This window comes from Aquila chrysaetos, chromosome 9 (assembly GCF_900496995.4).
Source record: "Aquila chrysaetos chrysaetos chromosome 9, bAquChr1.4, whole genome shotgun sequence".
NCBI classification, from domain to species: domain Eukaryota; kingdom Metazoa; phylum Chordata; class Aves; order Accipitriformes; family Accipitridae; genus Aquila; species Aquila chrysaetos.
Window position 1 is genome coordinate 19,226,697 of NC_044012.1, and position 17,983 is coordinate 19,244,679.

General features: G+C 50.5%; 1 long non-coding RNA gene across 2 annotated transcripts in view; it reads right to left on the bottom strand.

Annotated features, from left to right (window-relative positions):
• Positions 1-11,617, bottom strand: part of LOC115345964 — a 39,094-nt gene extending 27,477 nt beyond the window's left edge. The window contains exon 1 of one of the 2 annotated variants that reach the window (XR_003924977.2): positions 11,384-11,617. This is a non-coding gene — a long non-coding RNA (uncharacterized LOC115345964). Of the gene's footprint in view, positions 1-77; positions 1,121-11,383 lie in introns of those variants that run through there. The other variant, XR_003924979.2, reaches the window with a different exon arrangement.
• Between the last annotated feature and the right edge of the window lie 6,366 nt (positions 11,618-17,983).

Sequence of the window (17,983 nt, forward strand, 5' to 3'; positions counted from 1 at the left end):
ACGGGCAGATACGTGCATAGCTGCGGAAAAAAAATACACGTTTTAAAATAGACGCGGGGCTCCTTTTAGGACCTTACCGTAGTACCCGAAGCCTTTTTCAAAGTGACTGACGATTTCTAAAAGGTCGGGTTCCGGCGGTGAGAGCCGCCTGCGGAGCCGGGGAGAGGCGAGCGGCAGCGGCACCGGGACGGGAACGGGGAGAGGCGCGGGAGGGAGGGACGCTGTTTCCGGAGGTAAAAGCTTAACTCAGGCCACGCACAAAAGCACTTGTTAGAAACACCAAATCGAAGCGCAGTCCCATCTTTTAACCTAATTACTTCCAATCAGTGTCGCGTTTTATGCAAAGCAATCAGCTGGTGAACTTTGCTAATGAGTTCGATTTTCTGCCAGATTTAGCCCGCGTCGCTGCTGCAGAGGTGCTGCGGCGGTGGCCGGGGACGGGGATTGCACAGGCAAAGGCACTCGCTACGGCGGGGGACGCCTCGGCCCCGGCCCTTTCCCCCCCCCCCCCCCCCCCCCGGCGTTTTGCACCGCTGCCCTCGGCCCACGGGACGGCGCGGTCTGGGCGGCCGTCCGCGGCCGCGCAGCCCCGCGCAGGGCCGGCCGCGGGCGCGGTGCTTCCCGGCGCTGGCAGGTAGGTGTCACACTCGGCCCGAGTTTGGCTCCCGCCGCACGCTCGGCTGTGCGGGAGCCCCGCGGGGCCGCCGCGCCCCGCTCCGCGCAGCGCCCGCCACGCCGCGGCGGGTGGCAGACCGCGGCGGCCGCCGGGGCTGGGGACGGGCCACCGGGGCGCTCGCAGCCACCAGACGTCCCCTGGGTACGGGGACAGACAGCGCCCTGAGCCCTCTCGGCGCGTTTCTGTCGCTCCGCAGCCCAAGCCAGGGGGAGAGCGGGTTCCCGAGCGAGTTAGGTGCTCCCCAGCGGCACCCGGCGCGGAACCTCAAAGCACAAGTCAGTCCCCGTCGGTGCGGTGACCCGAGCAGCCCTGGCACCCTCCGAACAAATAACGGTGAGGAACTGTTCCAGCATCCAGCTCCGGGGACGGGTTTTTCCCTGTTCAGATCGGATTTTGTGGGTGTCAGTTGTACGCGACCGCATCGCCGCTGCTAATGTGATGGGAATATCGCTGGGACCGCTGGAGATGGTGCCGAGACACCCCTCCGTTTTGTGTGGTTTTTTTTTCCTTTACGAGACAGATAATTATTTTGTAATCTCTTCAACTTTGTCAGGGCCGTTTATTAGCTGTAACAGGTTTACTCATGCATATTTACATTTTACGGGATTTTAAATACTAGTTTGTATTTTGTTTCAAAGATGCAGTCCGTGTTCACTTGGTTATGCGATCTTTGTCGATAATCTGGTTTAAAATCAAAATTGTTTCAAGCCGAATGTGTAAAGAGTCAAATATTCCTGGGATAATAGTATGTTATTTTGTCACTTTATAAATTATAAATGATTTTTTAAAAAACGCTCCAATTCCTCGGTTGGATCTTTTCTTTCCAGTCGGGGAGACCCGCAGGACGGCGTATTTTTCGCGCAGCAGTGAGCTTTATCGGACTCACCTGCCTTGTTTAAAACGGGAGAAAGTTCGCACGGTGAGGGACAGGGGCAGAGCTGGCCCAGGCAAGAGCAGCTCCGAAGTGCGGGGCTGAAGGCAAACCGCCGCGGGTCGCCTCCAGCCTGGGCTCTTCCTGGCACCTTGACTCCCGGCAGACATCGCCTCTGGCTGAACTCGGGTGGAACTCCCGAGCGCCCTTTGCTGCAGGGAGCCGACAAAGCCCCTCCGGACCGCGCTCCGGAGACAACAGGTCCTGCAGTGGAAAGACTATCTCAAAATAAATAGGTTTTAATTATTCATCTAGCTATGGATTTTTTTTTTAATTGTCGCTCTACCTTTCCCCAGCTGATCTTCCTATCTCTGAAAAAGCTATTTTGCAAAGCGGCTTAGGAGCTTCGCTCGTTCAAAAGCCCTATTCCTTATAATCGGGGCTATTTTGAATAGGTCTATCAGCGATCTCAATACGGTTTTCGTTTGATGTATAAATTCCTAAGGGAATTAACCGTTTCCTTTAGGTTGCAGCCTGTCGCCTACTTTAAACCATAACTGTTATTGTAGCCCCATCGATTTCATACAACAATTTTATTCTTCACCCTTTCCCCCTGCCACGGGAGATGTACTGTACTGCCTGTCTTTAACATAAGCACGATTTTCCCCGTTTCTTTTTTAGAACAGAGCAGGGGGGAGGGGGCAGCGTCCGCCTTTTTTGCCTCTGGCATGTTAATTTGTTGTTCAAAAAAATTTTTTCAGGATATCTTAAAATAAAAATAACGTCTGCTGCCAATTAAAGCTGCCGTAGGTTACTCGGGACCAGCCTCCGGAGAGGCCGGGAACGACGCTTCACGCTGGGAGCGGACCGCGGCCGGGGCGCCGGGCAGGGCCGCCGCTTCCGCGGAGTTTTGGGGGCAGGAGGGCTTCGTTGTCACTGAAGAGCGGTTTGGGCGGGACAGGCGAGAGGGAAGAGCGGGGCTGGCGGCGGGGCCCTGCGGGCTGGGCTCCCACCAGCGCTCCTGCGAGCAGGTGCTTGCCCACGGGCGCAGGTGGGAACGGCCCAGCCTCCGCGGGGCGCCGCTCCGCGCCCGCGGGAAACAGCTCGCCCCTTTCCGCCCCGGACGCAGGGCGGCAGCCCCCGCCGCGGCCCTTGGTGGGGCGGAGCGGGCCGCGACCCCCTCCGCCGCCCGCCCCGACGGCGCGGGTTGAGCGGCGCAGGTGGCAGCGGGGTGCGGCGTACGGGCCTCCCCCTCCCGCGGGTGACAGTCCAGCATTGCCCCCCAAAACCCCCCCACCGCGGCCGAGAAGGGTGCTGGCCCGGCGGCGCCCACGCGTGGGGCCGCAGGAACAGCTCCGTCTCCAGGTCGCGCCGGCCGCGGATGGGACCCCGGAGGGGGCATGTGGAGGCTCCTGGCGGAAAGCTGCAGCCCATCGGGCAGAGAGCGCAGCTCCCGTCGGGGAGCCGGGCCGGCGCCCCCCTCCACGCCCGGCCCAGCCAAGCGCCCTCTCCCCGGGTAGGGAAGAGGCTTCCCCGGGGAAACCACTCTCCCAGGTGCTCCGGGGCCGGACGCGCTCGTCCCGGTGGGCCCATCGCCTCCCCGGCGCACTCGGGAGGACGACATCCCGGGCGGGGCCGGGAGCCCGGGGCTGCCGCCAGCCGCCCCATCCACGGTGAATTCTCCTCCGTCCTGGAGGAAAACGGACACAGCTGGGGGTGCGGTTGGCAGTCGGCACAGCCCCCGAGCTCCGGCTGGGGCGGCGGGACCCCCCTGGACCTCCAGCCCCGCTTCTCAATCGCGGAGACGGAGGGCGGCAGGAGAGCCTGGCGCAGCCCGCAGCCCTGCTGCTTCCTCTTTCACGCTTAAAAACAAATCCTAATTTAGACCCCCAACACCCCGGACCGTGTTTACATCCCCCCCGCTGCTCTCCCCGCGAGTGTTGCTTTTCCAATTGTCCCGATTAACCTACGGGGCTCCCGCGCGGCGCGGAGCCTCCGCCGCGGCCGGGACGGCGCGGTCGCGTCTAATTGGCTTATTGGGCTTCTCCCCCCCCTACACACCCGGGTAAGAGGATCTGAACAGCATCTTCTCTTGTCGAGCCTAGAAACTTGAAAGCTCCTCCGCCAAGAGAACACGGGGAATCACACGGTCAGCAAGTTTAAAGGAGGCGACTGAAAAAAAAAATCACGGGGTTTTGCAGTAGGGAAAAAGTACAGGAACTTCAACGCAAACCGTAGATGAATTAAAAAAAAAAAAAAATAAAGAAAGAAAACTCGACCCCTTCTGCCCGGCCGACACACAGCGCCGGTCCCCAGCCGCGGGTATTCCGCAGCCAGCGGTGCGGTGCGCCCGGCTCCGCGGCCACCGCCCGCCCCAGCACCAGCAGCCGCCGCCGTGCCCGGGGCTCGGGGCAGCCTCGGAGCGGCACGGGAGTGCCAGGGGAGCCCGCCCCCCGCTCCCCTCTTTCTGTGACCTGCCTAGATTATTAGTAAGGACATCTGCGGCTGGCAAGGGAACAAGTGTTACCAAAACCAGAACCGGCTGTTTTTCCAAATGAGCAATATGTTAATTCCTCATCCCCCCCTCTGGTTTCTTTAAAACCTGGCACAAATACATCAATAGCGGAGAATAAGGAGCCTTTGCAGAGAACAAGTGGCAGTTTTGAATTTACCTTTTGTGTGCGCCTCAGATGCAATCTTGAGGCATTTTCTCCTCTCTCGCACAGAAAAAGAGTGTTAATCTGCCCTATCTTGGGACCCAAAAGGATTGGAGTGGAGTAGATATTCACTGGAATCACATAGGGGAATAAGGGTCTTGCTTTATTGAATCATCAAATCCCAGGAATGAAGCTCTTAATTAATTATGGGTGCTAAAAATTCAGGCCAGCTGTTTCTTTTTACTTGGCTCTGACAGAGAAAGACAAAGTCTACATCGAGATCTTCTAAGGCGCATTCAGCATAAATCAGCGCCCTCGGCGGCGCTCCCGGCCGCGGCGCGGCCCGGCGGTGACAGATGGCGCATTGTCCCCGCATTCCTCCACCGCGCCTCCGCGGTCGCGGAAGCGGCCGCCCGGCGGCGCGGCCCGACCCAAAGACCTTTCTCTGCCGGGGAAAGTGCTCGTCCGGGGCCGGCGAGGAACGGGCCACACCCGGCCGAGATGTCGGCCCTGCCCGACGGGGCGGCCGCGGGAGAGGGCTCCTGCGCGGGCGCTGCGTTTTCTTGCCCGACAGCGCTCCTCAGGCCGCCTCCTTCCCCGCCGGCAGCTCCAGAGCGCCGCTTCCAGCTCCTGCCCCCGCTCCCGGGCTGTGGCGGGAGCCCCCGGGCCTAATGCCCCCTCGGCCCCCCGCCCCGATGTGGAGCCCGCTGCAGCCAGCACCCTCGGTGCTACCTCCACCGGAGCGCCTAACGCTGACCCGAGGGGACACGGGTGTCCCCAACATGGGTGCTTCTACTTCTCCCCCCACAGGCAGAACCGTTTTCCTGCGCGGTCGCGGAAGCGCGGGGTCCTCCGAGAGGGCTGCGCCGGGCTCCGGGGCTGCTTCCCGCAAGGGGCTGGAGGCGCTGCTGCCCGGAGAGGTCACCTCGCATCCCGTTCCCCGCCCCCTCTTTTGGGGGGCGGCTGCGTTTGTTTAATACCCCTTACTCAACGGGAGCACACGGCGTTATTTTCACGGCTGATATGCGGGCGCAGGGGCGCCCGCGCCGGGGCGGCAGCCGGGGGCTGCCCGAGCGCCTCTCGCCTCCCCTTGCACGTTTGGTGGCACGGAAACCTTCGCCGGTTCGGCCCGGCGAGGCCAAACGCGGCGGGCGGCCGGAGCAGGGGCGCCCAGCAGCTCCCCAGGGTCCTGCCCCGCCGGGCCAGCCGGAGCGGCTCCCGGCCCGGGGCTCCGCCGCCGGGCGCTGCCAGCCTCCTCAGCCAGGAATCTCTTCACCTCCAACTACCAGAAAATAAATGTCCTCCGCACGGCGTTACTCATCTGTTATAATTAGAGCATGTGCGAACTCGCAGCGTGCCGGGAGCCCGGCTCGGGCTGATGCAGGCACTTGTGGAAGAACCACCTCTTTCTGCCGCGGCGGTGCTGCGCGTCCGGCCCGGCAAGGGGCCCGGCGCGGGGTCGCATCCTGCCCGCGGCCGGCGGGCAGCACTGCCTTGCGCCCGCCTGCCGGGCCCGGCTCGCCCCTGCGGCCGGGACGGGGGGGGGTCTTGGTCCAGACCCCTCTTTTCCAGCGAAATTGGCTTGTATTTGCTTAAAGCAAACCACAGACCTCTCTACGCTCATGCCTGATGGATGCAAATGTAAATGTGCACTTATTTAATTGGATCAGGTCCCAAGATAAAAGAGATAAACGGCTCCCAGTTTGCCAAGTTATTTTCAGAGGCATGCAGTGATGTGTGGAGGGAAAGTTAATGAAGAGGAGAAGAGACACACTGTACTTAAAATACCTCGGGTCTAGACTCGGGGAGGGGGAACCCTCGGACTCCGCCGCGGCGGAGCGGCGGGCGGCGCAGGGCTCCGCGTCCCGGCCCCGGCCCGGCCCGGCCCGGGTTCCCGGCCAAGCGCTCAGTCCCGCGCAGCCCGGCTCGGCGGAGCCGCGGGTAACCGCAGGTAACCGCCTCACCTGAGCCGCGGCGGGGCGGGGGGAGGCTGCGCCGTACGAGGCAATTAATGCTCTGCCCCCCTTCCCTCCACCAAATTGTTCTCCGCTACTGCTGTCTCCCCTTGTTCCTCCCCGTGTTCTACATCCGTATGCATGAGACATTAACAGACGGTTATTGATACAAACATAGTTTTTGTTGCTAAAGGCCTTCCAAAACAAATTCTCCGGCTGAATGCCAATGTATGCATGTTGGCTGGTGACAGCTGATTAGTGAAATGATTTACGGCCAAGTTAAAAAAAATGATACTGTCAAAGGCAGCAATTTGAAAAAAAGATAAGACAGCACAGCCTCAAGGCTTCCCACTGTAAAGCCACCCAACAAATCTAAACCTACACTACAAATACCTGAAACACTCAAGGAATCAATTGGTCGCAGATTAAATACGGTCTCTATTTTGACTCGCCCTGGTAATCCGCAGCTCTCCACAGGAGCAGCCCCTCGATTTATGCCTCCAGTCTCACCTGTGGCAGGGCTCGCTCCTGCCCTGCCACCCCACCAGCCTGCCCGCCATCAGAGACTTAGGCCTCCTTTTTGTTTCAAGACTATTTCCCTCATTAATTGATTAAAAAAATCCCCCCTTCCCTCATTTCTCTGTAGCTCTTCTTCATAAAGAAAGCTTTTGCTCTGCAATAAAGTAAGAGACTTTGATCCCAGATCATCCTCTTAGGCCTTCCAGCTGAAATCAGCGGAGAAACTATGTGGAGTTATTGTTCGCACTTGCTGCACTTCTGATTCAGAAAGGGCTGATTTATTAGCTTGTCAAGGGAAGCATTGTTCAGGAAGGCAATCAAAAAGCACTTACCTAGCTAAACTAAAATTACTGCCTTTTCAGTGGCTAATTTGTATAACTCCCATGGAGGAACTTGGGAAGTGTTTGATGAGGCATAAAATGATGATTAATGAATTTATTGGCCTGCTGCTCATCAAATAGGAGTAGTATATCTTTCCTCTATTGGGCGTTGGGTCTAATGCTACATGTCTGTGTAAAGCAAGTCCAATATGATCTCCTTTTTAGCCCCCTTTTAACCCCCATGACCTGAAGAATATCTCCGTGTAACAGAGGCAACATCAGGGGACTGCAGAGACAAAGAGCCTGTTTGATAAAATGGTAAATGAGAAACGCGAGGAAAGTTGCTGCAGGGACAGATCTGCTCAGTTTTCAGCTTTCAATCACTTTGACTACTGAAGTGGGAAGAATGTAGAAACTAGATAAGGTGTGAGAAGCGAAAAGAAAATGACAAACCAATTTTAACTTTCATAAAGGATCCAGCCAAACAACTTCATTGCTACTTGAAAGAACGAATGAGTGGGGAAGTGGTGGGATTCCCGAGCGATCAGGCACGCTGCAGCCCCTCACCACCCAGCCATGCAGGGAGAGATGGGCAATGTACCCCCAAACTGGCCATATCCAGGCCTAGCTTGTAACCTAATTGGTGCTCTGATCAGATTTGATGCAAACATTTTGAGCCCATAAATTCTATGTTCTTTTTCCTCCACTGAAATAGCTTGGGGCTTTCTTCTCTGATCAGTGTTTAATGCTTGGATCACTATTTTGGGTCTAAGGGCTTCTGAGAGAAATGACATACTTTCCCCCTTTTAAAAGCCCATACTAAATTACTTGTGATTCAGTGCCCACCTGCATACACATGTGACTGACAAGGTATCTTATGCTCTACACACTGCTCTGCATGTGTAGATCAGAAGATCAGAAACATTGTTGACATTCTCAAAAACTTAAATTTCCCTGAGATTTGGAGTCAGAGATCCTCCCAGGATTGAATCAATTTAGCTCTTAGCTTCCACAAACCGTTCCCTGTTCCCACAGCTCTGAAGCTTGTTGAGGGATCTGCAACTCACACATCTCCCAGCGAAGGTGCGCATGCCTTAGCTGGAGCCCGCTGCCAAAAAGGCAGCTTCTCTCATTACCTTTTGGGGCTTCGCAGAAGTACCCTCAGGCCGGTGTGTCAGCAGCCCACTGTGCTGAAGACTAAGAAGGTGCAACAAGAACATTTTGCAGAACTACCGATGTAGCGATCAACACTCGCTGAAATGATGTGATATTTCAGGCTCCGATAAAGCTCAGAGGAGTAGGAAATGGTAGTGCGGAGGTGCCTGGCAATAGCAGCAGCCTGTCTTCCCTCTCTGTGCCTTCCCTTTGTGCCTCTGCATGCGAAGCCAGAGCACGGCCTGCTCCGTGCTCCTTCAGAGGGGAGTCAAGAATTAAAAGTAGGCTCTATGAGAAGCAGAGCGAAACTCCTTCCTTTTGCTGCCTCTTTGTGTTACAGTTCAGTCTTGTGTATTTTTCCCTTTCCATGATCCGTTCTGCTCTGGGCTGCATCAGAAGATGCTTCTTTCTGAAGACGTCCATGAGGTGCATGGGAACTGTCTGAGGCTGGCCAGAATCTAACACTGACCCCATCAGACCAATGGGCCACTGTAGCTATTTTGTGGCCTAGATCTCAGCCCTGGAAGGCAGGAGAAAAGCTCTCATTAACTTTAAGGGATGTTAGCTCATATTCTCTATGAAGGGTAAATTTGGCTGTCCCATGCTAGGTAATTGTAATTTCAAACATTCTTGTTTGCAAAATACAAGGTATATAACATACCAAGAACGGTTCATTTTTCCAGATCTGTTTAGAAATGGTTTCTGGAATGGTAGAAGGAATAAACTCCTGAGCAATCTTTCATTTCCCACAGTGGAGGCTGTGGGAACAAATCAAAACAAAACTTCCCTGAGACTACACGTTGGTTTCCTTGACAAAAGGAAAAAGGCACCCACCTTATGTTTACAAGATCAGAAAACATTTATTTTAATGCTACCAAACTGGTATTTGTCTGAGGCACTTTTAGCTGAAATGATCCTCTGGAAAATAATGTTTATAAACATCCTTGAACAAATAGCACTCTCCTGACACAAGCCTACCATCAACGTACTGCTCAACAAGTTTTATCTGCAAGTCCTTGACCTGTGACTGCTTTTACAAACGCTCTCTGTTCATTAGCAATTTCAGGTCACTTTAAGTACTTGTGTCATGAACACATAGCACAGCTGTAAAATATATGTATTAAATACCAGCTGCATTAATATAGGGGCTTATTTTCCTCCACTTGGCTCCCAAAAGTAACATGATCTTACACGTTGATGAAAAAAGACATAGTTATATTTGCATAATTACAGCAATATTGTAGGTCTTTAGTGCAACAGACCTAAGAGGCTGATTTATGATTAAATATGTATGGCTAAAAGTTACCATGCTGGGTAGTGTGCATAGCATTAGACAATGACAGTTTTGGGGCATAATTGCTTTAATGTGGGCAATTAAGACTAAGTGCATGTGATTTTAGTGTCTGCCCTACATTCCTCTGAATGATTACAATGATCAATACACATGATTTGTAAGTCGCTTCCTATTGATCGAATGGTAAAATGTTTGACCTTCCTTTGAGGAAGTAATTTGCTAAATTATGACACCACGTAAAGTCTTTCTTGGTTCAGAGGTGAGGGGTAATGGTGCTCAGAACTAGAAAAAAAAAAATAATTTTTCCCCCTTTTCCTGAAAGTAAGTCTCTGTAATGTCCCTTCCAATTTGCCGACTTCACCTGTGGACAGAGGAGCCTGGCACACTCATCTTTGAAATTAACAGAGGGAAAAAAATTGAATTGCAAATTCAGTCCATCTCTACAAGAATCCCTCTTCATGAACTTTATCTGTTTACACCTCTGTGCTAAATCACCAGGAAACTCTTGACCACAAATCTCTGTTGTTTGTGAGCCTCTGGGGCAAAATGTGCAGCAGCAAAGTTGGGGAAACGGAGCACTCTGTGAGTGCTGTGAGCAGCTGGGACACGTGGCAGGGCTTCCTGGGCTGCCTGCCAGACTTAATTTTGCTCTGCATGCACAGTACCGAATAGCCTTCGCTATATCACATTAGCAGGTACGAAAAGAAAAACAACGAAGTGTTCATGAAAACATGTTAGCTGATGAACGGTAACTTTGTTACGGCTGAGGCACCTCCTCCATGCTACAATTGCCATCCTAAATGTACACAGTAGCAAAGTAGATCAAAATTAATAGGTAGCAATGCACTGAGATGTGCCCTGCTCCAGGGGCTGTTCTGTGCTGCCCCGGGGAATGGTGATTATCCCCGACCCCAGCAAACCACACGTACAGGGCAGAGCCACCACACTGAAAATATGTATTACCTAAGGGATTCTGGTACCCCAGAAGGGAAGACCCATACAGACCCCCCTCTCCCTTTAGGAGCCACTTCACCAGAGTGTTTTCAGACAGCAGCAGTGCTTCCTGGCATGCCCTCCACCGAGTATATGTGTGCTCAACCAAATTTAGTGTTATAGATGTCATAGTTCAATACCAGAAATTTGCACAGTCCTTACCGTTTGTTTTTTACTTTTCTGGGCTTTAAGCTTGTAGCACTTTGCTCCATTGGGGTCTAGTAGCAATGCAGCCATGCACGGCCCTCCTCAGCCCAGCTAGACTGAGTGAAAAGGCCTAAAATATCCAGCTGGATCTTGAGTCTTGGGGTCACTTGCAAAAGCCCTCTTTTGATTAGTTTTGTATACCAATCCAATTGCACCACCCAGGCAAAGTCAATTGTTCAACTGTCCAAATAACAACTGTTCAAAATCTACCTTCAAACAATTCACATTTCATCTTTTCAAACTAAACCACAATGTATGCACAAACTTTCCAGATTTCATCCTTTCACATTGAAGGGCGCTCTTCCACTGCATCTCACAGACAAGGCTTCACAAAGTAAGCCACTCTTCCTGCAGTAATACTCTAACATCAACAAACGCCCGCATGAAGGCTTCCACAATAATATTCCAACACCAACCAGGCCCTGCATCAAAAATTTCATGTTCTCCATAAAAGTCCACCCTACAGTAACAGCAGGTGAGTAAACACTATCCTCACCAAAGCCAAACACAGCAACAACTGCTGCAAAGTAAAAATTCCATGTGTGGTGCAATGTTGTAGGTGTGAGCTAACGCAGAGATGTGCTTGGAAGTTGCAAAGTGCACAACCTATGGTTTAATATGGCATTTTACTGGGGAATGTGTGTTCTTCCTGGGGGAACTGTACAAGCAGAAGCTGTTTAAGGACAAGATAGGAACCATTTTTCGGGTCTCTGACACCGAGAGTAAGAAGTGGTACCTGTGCTGTAGCACAGGGTTTTCCTGTCCCTTTCCTTTTCTGTCCATTTCCTTCCAGGCCCAGTCAGGTGCTGCGGGAAAGAGAGAGAAATATTTAGGACAGGATTAACAACCTCAGTGTCCCTGTCCCCAAGCACAGTTAACCCAAGCCTGCGGTCATGCTGGGAGGCCACTCTCCCCCGCTTTACCGGGATGCGATACCTCGCATTTTCTGCCCAAAACACGCCATTGGCCCATCTGACGTGCTTCAAGGTTCCTACCCCACCGACACCTCCCTGAAGTACCTCAGTGTTTCCCTTCGAAGCCCCCCCGGTGCCGTCCCCCCGCCAGGTACCTCAGTGTTTCCCTTTGAGGCCCCCCCGGTGCCGTCCCCCCGCCAGGTACCTCAGTGTTTCCCTTTGAGGCCCCCCCCGGTGCCGTCCCCCCGCCAGGTACCTCAGCGTTTCCTGCCGAAGCCCCCGGCACCGCCCCCGCTCTGAGGTCCGGCAGCCGCCGCCCCTCAGGCCCCGACGGCGGCGCTGCCCTCGCTCCGCGCCGCCTCAGCGCTTCCCGTCCGGAGCCGCCGCCGACTCCCCGGCCCCCTCCTTCGCTCCCCTGCCCCGGCGTCACCCTCGGCCCCACGGCCAGCATCCGAGCCCTGCCCAACGGTCCCTCAAAGCCGCTCTTGTGTTTCCTGCCTCAGCCCCAGGCCGGCCCACAGCATCTGGCACACACCAGCGGCTGCAGGGGCCCCTCTCCCGCCCGGGGTGCTCCATCCTGGCTCCCCCCAGGCCGAAAGCAGCCAGCTGGATCTGGAGGTCACTTGCAGAAGCAAACTTCTGTTTGGCTTTCCACAGCAATCCAACTGCACCACACAGGCAAAGTCAACTTTGCCCCTGTGCTGCATCTAACAGGTACCTACAAACTGTCCAAAACCTACCTAAAAACCGCCCAGACTTCACCAGTTCACATTAAACTGCTGCCTTACTCTCTCTGCTACATCTCACAGACAAGGCTTCACAAAGTAAGCCACTCTTCCTGCAGTAATACTCCAGCATCAACAAACTCCTGCCTGTAGACTCTCTTGCTCTCTCTGGGGGTCTGCTCTACCCTACCCGCTGGCAGCGACATTGCCCTCACCACGGCCAAAACACTCCAGCAACTGGTGAAAAGTTAAGACTCCATGTGTGGATCAGCCTGTTCTTTTCCACCTTACCCAAACCTGAGGCATCCCCAATCTCCCATGCTGTGCTCAGCCTCCCCCTTCTCCCCAGGTGCTGCGCTCCTGGCCTCCCACACCCTGGCCTCAGGTGAGGAAAGCAGCGGGAACACGTGATCCTTGTGCACAACGTGCTCACTTCCATGCTGCTGGTGAAGGTACTATAATGGACAAGAAGGACAGAGACGCTGAAATAATTACAGTATGGAAGATGGAAGATGAAAAATACCACAAATCATGTAGCTAGCAAAAAACATCTTATTTACTGGTTGCCGTGTCAAGCACACATACCGTTACACAATGTCCCACTCTTAAACCCTTTTTGTAAGGAGAAGAGAGCATCAAAGAATTCATAAATTCCCCAAAACAGCAGTATTGAACAATGAATTAAAACTACAAAGCAGTTAGAATTCATGGTTAGAAAAAAGTTCAGTCAAACAAAGGGCAGACACTTGTTGAGAAACTGAAGGTGAATCTGCTTGCCAGACCTGAAAGGACAGCTTCTCCTGGAGCTCACCAGCCACTGCTGAGCCATCCCTTGGGGGAACTTCTTTTTTCTAACCTGAGATGATGTTGGGACACCAGTTACAGACAGACTTTCTGGGATGAACAGGACTACTCTGGAAACTCAGCTCTGAAAGTCCTCACTTCCCCATCCCTAACCCTACCCCAGTCATATGCCTGAGCACCATGAGTGAAGTGTCTGGCTCTAAACCATAATCAGCTTGTATCTGGATTTTGAACATTTCTTTTAGTTTTCTTCCAGGGGCTTAATGATCATCACAGAGGCTTAAGGTTCCCCAGATGTCTCATTCTTGAGAAACCTTACAGAACAAAGTTATAATGCTACACAGTATACTATAGTCACTCTTTGCTACAACTGGAAAAAAAAAAAAAAAGACACAGACATGGATAAACAGTAAATAAATAATTCTACACTCAACTTCCCACTTTCTTACTGATAGTATCATTCCCTTGGCAGTAATCCATTCTCAGCAGGTTCCCATGCAACTAGTATACAAGCATTTGGGTCCCACTTCTGGATGACTTGAGTTGAGCTAGAGCTGGTGGTTATCACTGCGGATGGCATCAGGACAAGAGGATAGGAAACTGGTGGTGGCAGTACTAATCCACTGTTAAACATGAGAAGAAAAAGTTAGAGTGCCAGGCAGGGTTCCTTAGTGCTGAGAAAGCTGTTTATACTCCATTTTGAAAATTTACCCAGCACGATGCGTTCAGATAGATGTGTTTTCATTACCTCTCATTTAAACTACTTCTTGTTTGGCTACCTCCTTTTTCGCATCAGACAAGTGGATTAACTCTCCATTTGAATTATGTGTTACCATTCTCATTCTAAGAATGTGCAGAGACTGAGATATCCATCATCTTATGAGAGACTTGTTGAGGAACCAAGATGAGAAGGCGAAAGCTGCTATCTGCAGACCAAGACGTAAGAACTGTGTCAGTAAGCACCCCTACATGAGTCCAACCCATCAAGATAAATCTACTGGAGGAGGAGGAGAAGGCAGAGAGGAATAGAAGCGCATCTTAAACAAGCATAAATTGAAATCGAGCTATAGATTGGCACTGGGACTGCAGAAGGCTCAAGGGTGGTGCCAAAGCTGGGGCAGAGCCCATCACTCTGGGCACCAGTAACTGGGCGTGAAAAGCAGTGGCCAAGGAGACTTATGAGGGGACTCCTGCCACTGGCACAAAGCCAGCACAAGGCTAGCAGCCCCCAGCACTGGCCAGGCCCCGGGTTGCAGGGGGAACCACAACCCACAAAGCAGCTTACACCACCATTGTGTAATAGATAAATCTGTGGATAATTGCACAAATTGTACCAACCTGCTGGCTGGCTGCTGGCATATCAGCACACACAAGAAACAGAAAGAGCCCGGTCTCTGATGGTTCACTGAGGGAGGCCTTGCCCTCTGCCACTGAATCCCTGCCAGTGGAGAAGCCAGGAAAACTCAGCAGAGCAGAGACAATAATGGAACAGCAAGATATGTTCATATTGTGGTATCACCCTGCATGGCAAGACAGGAGGAGAAAACAGACAAACTAGGCTCATGCTGCCTTTTCTCATTGCTTCTCTATGGGCAAAACTGAACATCAGGGCCTCACCTGCCTTAGTAACATAGTTTTATCCCCTTTTTATTTTTTAATATTTTCTTTTTAAATATATTGTGCAGTGGAAGTCCTGACCTTGAACTGGGAATCAAGCCATTGAATATTCTTTGCTTAAAACTCTCCAGCTGCTGAGGTCTGATGTCAAGCTTTTCAATTTAAAAGATAAGAGCTGCTGCCATAGTTTTCTCTGAATCTGTTTCCTGGAGTGCATGTTCCCAGGTTTTGTTCAGCCTAAACCTTCCAGGCTCTGAATATGCTCTATTTTCTCATGGGACCACAACTTAGGCTACACTTGACCTGGAGGTAGCACCTATATCTGAGTTGGCATCTGGCAGGGATCCAGTCACCTAAAAAGATGCCTCTATGGCATCTTAGAGCCCTCTGGAGCATCCAAGCTATGCCCATGGGATGCAGGATCTTTGAGAGACCCACACTGGGGCAGCCACTGGTGGCCAGGGAGGTACTGTAGGGCACCTCAAATAAAAGAAAAAGGTGTGAGTGAGTGAATCTCAGCCCTAAACACTTTTATAGTCAATAACAAGAAAAGGCACTTTACAACATGATTCATTTCCTCTTAAAATCAATGTCTAAAACTAATCAGAGGATTGACACACTGAAAGTGCTGATCTTGCTCTACTGACTGTAAGCAGAGCCCACGGGGACTAAATCAGGTGTCTGTGTTGTAAACGTCTAAAGCTAGGTGAGATGACTTCACCCAAAGCTAGATAGAGATGGGCCCCTCCCTGCTAGTAACCCATCTTCAGAATTATAAAAAAACTTTCAGTGATCGGAATCTAACAAAAAAACAGATCTACCTACTATAAAATAGATATACTATGACTTTTTACTGATTCTAGAAATTGTGTTAATGAGTATTTACAAATAATCACTTGTAAAAATCTTTTCAGTCCAAATATCTCTACTACATAAATTTAAGTACCATTATAGTACACAATAAAATCGGATAGTGTTTTCTATAATAAATGGACAACATCTCAAAACTCTTGGTTACATTGGAACTTTACTCATGAACACTTCCATTGGTTTTCCATTGAAATATTTATGGAAGAAGATAAAACTCCATGACCCTTACTCAGGAATGCCCATAATCACATAATTAGCTGTAAACGTAGAGCCACTGAAGTTGATGAGACTTCAACACACAGTTAAAGTGCATTTTTGAGTCAGGACAGGTTCCTCACACAGGACTGTATGTAGGAGAATCTAGGCCAAAAATGTAACTGTTTCCTTAAGGTGTGAAATAACAAAATATTTGATCAATCAAATGACTACATGAAAACTAGCATTTGCATAACTAAGTTACTAGTTATGATGAGAACAAAAAAAAAGGGAAATATTAAAAGGTGTCAATATAGGAATGGGAAAAGAAAAACTTTGAATGCAAAACTAGTAGCAGTATTCATGGGATTTTGCAAGTTCAAAATGTAACTGACACATTTCTTTGTTGCTGTTAATTTTTTTTTGCCTTTGTATTAACTGTATTGCTTTGATGAATATTTTTAAAAATAAAATAATGGCAATCACTCAAGCTGCTTTGAAGTATTTCTGAGTCGAATGACTGGTAGCATTTATTGATTTCATAGTGTGACACTAGAAGTTTTGATATGGGATTTTAAAAAATGATATTTGAAGTTAAAAGAAGACATCTTGATTAAAGCCAGAACAAATTGTTTGGCTGAGATTCAAACTCTGGTTCACATGCCTTTCCAAGCTTGTAGATTCACTTGCTTGCTAGGGAAAGCCCATATGCTTTCAATGGATGAGTTAAAAATTCATGCCATGGAAGAGCAGGAAACTGCTTCAAAGTTGGGAACCAACAGAACAGCTTAAACCATAAGGGAAAAATATATTCATAGACATTAGATATCAGAATGAGGCAGAGAGGTCTTGTGTTTAAGGGGTTCAACTCTGAGCCACAGACAGCGTGACCTTGAAACAAATCCCATAGTCTTCTGTGCATCCGTTGCCCATATGCAAACTACTGATAATATCGTTCTCATCTTCTACTTTGCAGGAAGCTGTGAAGATGAATAGCAACTATATGATGCTGTAAGTCATATGGCTGGCTAAAGAGATGATTTGTTGGGTTATCAGTTTAAATCTCAAAGAGACTGCAATGAATGCTACTGATCTTGTGGGTGCAATCACTCATTGCCAACAGTCTTTTGGGTAAATTCTAGTTCAAAAGGTACCTCAGAGACTCCACCACACAGGGAACCGAGTCTGTGTGCTGGCCACTTCTACTGAAATGCCTGACGTACTCATGGCTTCTCAAAGTGAGGGGGGAACATCTAGAAAAGGACTGACCCATACCTGAGGGCTGCTCAGCACTTCAGGATCCAGCAAAATCCTACAGCTGCCTCCTCCTCTCCAGTCCAGTAAACCAGGACAGTGTTCTACATGGCTTAAAGAAACAGGAGTGGAAGTAGGAGTTCTTCAGCATGAACCAATACCATGAAATCTTCATAGAGATCATCTGCTCAAAAGCCACTTGAGTCCTCGTTCTTTAAATAACTGACCTGAAGCACCTGCTCACAGGGTAGTTTCTGCATCTCAGGAGAAGACGATCACTTCTTTTTTCGACCTTCTTCCATCGGTGGTGTCACTGGGGATGAGAATGACTTTTAAAGGAAACATTCATTAGTGCCATTTGGGAGGGTCATGAAGAAAAAATATCTTGTCAGTTTTGCAATGGAAAATGTAATAACTCACCAGCAGGCTATTGACCGAGTTGTTAAACTCTGGGGGGAAAAAAAAAACCTGTTAGGTGAGCTGGTTAATATCAAGGCTCACCACTCACTTCTGCATACTACAGACCATGTCGAAAGCTTTCCAGTAATCAGTAGAGCTTAAGAAAAGTCTCTGATTAACTTTTCTTTCATCTTTCTCTTTTCCATCTGGTGTTAAAGATCAAACCTTCAGTTCCTCTACTCTTTTAAGCCTTGCCTGTTTGACAGCAAACTTCTCATCCATCTTAAATCTAGTGTGGGCTAGAATGTCTTTCAGCAGTGGCTAGAGGGTAGATATATTATGAGATACTAACCATATTGCTCTTTCTCTTTTTACTTTAGCTCTGTATTTGTTATTATAGGATATCTTTGGGTTTTCTGAGTGTTCAGCTTCTATCCCTCTACTGCAGGATAGTGCTGTGCTGCTAACGCTTTGCAAATCACTGCCTCATCCCTTTCCAGTTTTGGAATGTCCTATCTGTGCTTTGCATAGCTTCTTCCAACTTTACCAGCAGCCCAG